Genomic DNA, 3,309 nt, shown 5'->3' with positions numbered 1-3,309 from the left:
ACTGGTCAGAATAACAAAGGCCTTTCAATTTTAGGAGGCATTTTTTCCATACGAAAAAGCTAATTAATAGAATTCCTTTTATATGGATTTGCATTCATACAGCACAAATTTATTACGCCCTGTACATGTATGTGCAACAATCACTCTGTGTGAAAAGGCCTCCTAAGGTTTTTGTGGGGTGGTTGTGTGAGAGAGAGAGAGAGGAGAAGAGAGAGGAGAAAGAGAGGAGAGAGAGAGAGAGAAGAAGAAGGGGGGAGGATGACCTGAGGGGAGAAGAGGAGAGAGAAGAAAGTGTGTGTGTTGTGTGTTTTGCCTTGTGTCTGTGCCTGTGTGCCCTGTGGTGTGTGTGTGTGTGTGTGTGTGTGTGTGTGTGTGTGTGTGTGTGTGTGTGTGTGTGTGTGTGTGTGTGTTGTGTGTTGTGTTTGTGTGTGTGTGTTGTGTGTGTTTGTGTGTGTGTTGTTGTGTGTGTGTGTTGTGTTGTTGTGTGTGTGTGTTGTGGCAGGGAAGGATGGTGAACATTCCCCTGGGGCCCTGTCCTCCACACTCTCATTGTCTCGTTCTTCTCACCCTCTTTTTTCTTTCATTCTTTTTCTCCTCCATCCTCCACAACTCGTTGCCTCTCTTCTTCTCTCTCTATACTCCCTGTCTTCCTCTCGCTCTCTATATCCCCCTGTTTCTCTCTCTCTCTCTTCTATATCCCCCTGTCTTTCTCTCTCTCTCTATCCCTCCTCCCTTTAATCCCCCTCTCCATCCTCCACATCTCGTTGCCTCTCTTCTCTCTCTATCCCCCTTGTCCCCCCCTCTCCTCTCTCTCTCTCTCTCTCTCTCCGCTCTCTCTATCCCCCTGTCTCTCTCTCTCCTCTTCTCTATCCCTCCTCCCTTTAAATCCCTCCTCTCCATCCTCCACATCTCGTTGCCTTCCTCTTTCTCTTCCCTTATCTTTCCCCTGTTTTCTCTCTCTTCCTCCTTCTCTATCCCTCCTCCTTTAATCCCTCTCCATCCTCCACATCTCGTTGCCTTTCTCTTCTCTCTCTATCCCCCTGTCTTCCTCTCTCTCTCTCGCTCTCTTATCCCCTATGTCTCTCTATCTCTATCTCTCCGTCTCCGTCTCTCTCTCGCTCTTCTCACCTTCTCTTTCTCTGATCTTGTCAGCAGCGGAGCAGAGATGGGAGAGATGGAGAGGGGGAAGTGTGAGGGGAAAAAGATGGGAAAGAGGGAAGAGGAGAATGAAAGTCACGACGTTCCAGCACGTGCCACAGTCAGCCAGCTGCCAATTAGATTAGAGCTCTCTCAAGCCGTACTGGGGAAGGGGCAATACTAGCACGTGAAGAGGGGAGGGGCGGATGTATGGGGGCTGTGAGAGAATGGAAGAGAGTGAGATAAATATATTTAGAAGACAGAGGAGAGGAAAAGATGGAGAGGAGACACATGGGGAGAGAGAGGGACGGAAACATGGGAGAGAGGGAGAGGGACATGGGACGAGAAGGGAGGGAGACATGGGGAGAAGGGAGGGAGGATATGGGGAGAGAAGGGGAGGAGACATGGGAAGAGAAGGGAGGGAAAGAATGGGGAGAGAAGGGAGGGAGATATGGGGAGAAGGGAGGGAGACATGGGGAAGAGTAGGAGGAGACATGGGAGAGAAGGGAGGGAGACATGGGGAGATAAGGGAGGAGACATGGGGATGGGAGATATGGAGAGATAGAGGGGAGGGAACAGAGAGAGAGTGGGGGGAGTAGAGGGAGGAGTACTGTTTTCCTAGCTCAAACTCCTCTCAAAACACCATGATTGTGTAATAAAGCCATGGAAAGTAGTGCATCTAACCTGAAATCTGGTGCCTGGATGGTGTTGGAATGTATACCCAATGCAAGCAATACACAGAAAGTGTTTTAAAACAGAATAGAGGTACTCTGAAAACACCCAAAGTGGTTCTTCAATATGAACATTGTTGTTTTTAAGGGTGGTGTGAAAACCCTTTGTGGGGATTATGTACATGTAAAAGGCCGCATCAGAAGAGTATCTCATAGCTTCAATGGTTAAAAGATGCAAATGGTTTACAGCCTAAATATTGATTGATAATATGTTTCTGTGGATTTGTTTTTGTTTGAATTCCACCCACAAAATGTATTCACTTTATTTAGAAAGATTAGTGCGAATATGACTGACTGGTGGCTTTAAAGCCTCTCAATGGTCAACACAAAGCATCAGCGATCCAGGYTTTATACATGTRATTGGTTACAACCAGGCTGGTCACAAGAAAGAGCCGTCAATTTCGGACGTTTGAAAGGGTCCTGAGGACGTGGATATTTGCCTGCGTCGGCGTTCACAACAAAAATGAAAATACAATGGCACAGCACTGGGCTACAACTCACCAGGCTCTGAGCCAGAGAACACTGCTTAGACCTCCGCACCAGCGCAGTTCACCGTTTTCATGCAAGCAGGGAGAGTACTTGATGATACTTAATGGAAATAGCGTTATTGTTTTTCACTATTTTGTTTTAGGCCTTGCCCAAACCATAGCCCTAACCTTAACCACTCAGAATGAATACCTAAAATAACCACACGGTTAACCACACACTGTAACCACACGGAATTAACCCCTTAACCATGTGGAATTTACCCCTTAACCATGTGGAATTTACCCCTTAACCATGTGGAATTAACCCTGTAACCATGAGGAATTATCCCTGTAACCATGTGGAATTAACCCTGTAACCATATGGAATTAACCCTGTAACCATGTGGAATTAACCCCTTAACCATGTGGAATTTACCCCTTAACCATGTGGAATTAACCCTGTAACCATGTGGAATTAACCCTGTAACCATGACCACAGCGGAATTTACCCTTAACCATGGTGAATTTACCCTTAACCATGTGGAATTTAACCCTTAACCAATGTGGAATTAACCCTGTAACCATGAGGAATTAAACCCTGTAACCATGTGGAATTAACCCCTTAACCAATGTAGGAATTTACCCCTTAACCCATGTGGAATAACCCTGTAACCATTCGGAATTAAACCCTGTAACCATGTGGAATTAACCCTGTAACATGAGGAATTAACCCTTAACCATGTGGAATTTACCCTGTAACCATTTGGAATTAACCATGTACCATTTGGAATTAACCTTAACCCTGCGGAATAACCTGTAACCCACGGAATTACCCCTTAACCATGTGGAATTTACCCCTTAACCATGGGAATTACCATGTAACCATTTGGAATTAACCCTGTAACCCACGCGGAATTAACCCTGTAACCATGGCGGAATTAACCCTTAACCATGTGGAATTTACCCCTTAACCA

General features: G+C 45.8%; 1 pseudogene; it reads right to left on the bottom strand.

The window, feature by feature from the left end:
• The window catches only part of LOC111971941 (diacylglycerol kinase eta-like), a 78,886-nt pseudogene that overhangs the window by 54,703 nt on the left and 20,874 nt on the right, over window positions 1–3,309 (bottom strand).

Source organism: Salvelinus sp. IW2-2015, linkage group LG2, assembly GCF_002910315.2.
Source record: "Salvelinus sp. IW2-2015 linkage group LG2, ASM291031v2, whole genome shotgun sequence".
Taxonomy (NCBI): domain Eukaryota; kingdom Metazoa; phylum Chordata; class Actinopteri; order Salmoniformes; family Salmonidae; genus Salvelinus; species Salvelinus sp. IW2-2015.
The sequence above is the reverse complement of the archived record's forward strand: the minus strand, read 5'-3'. Positions and strand labels throughout refer to the sequence as shown.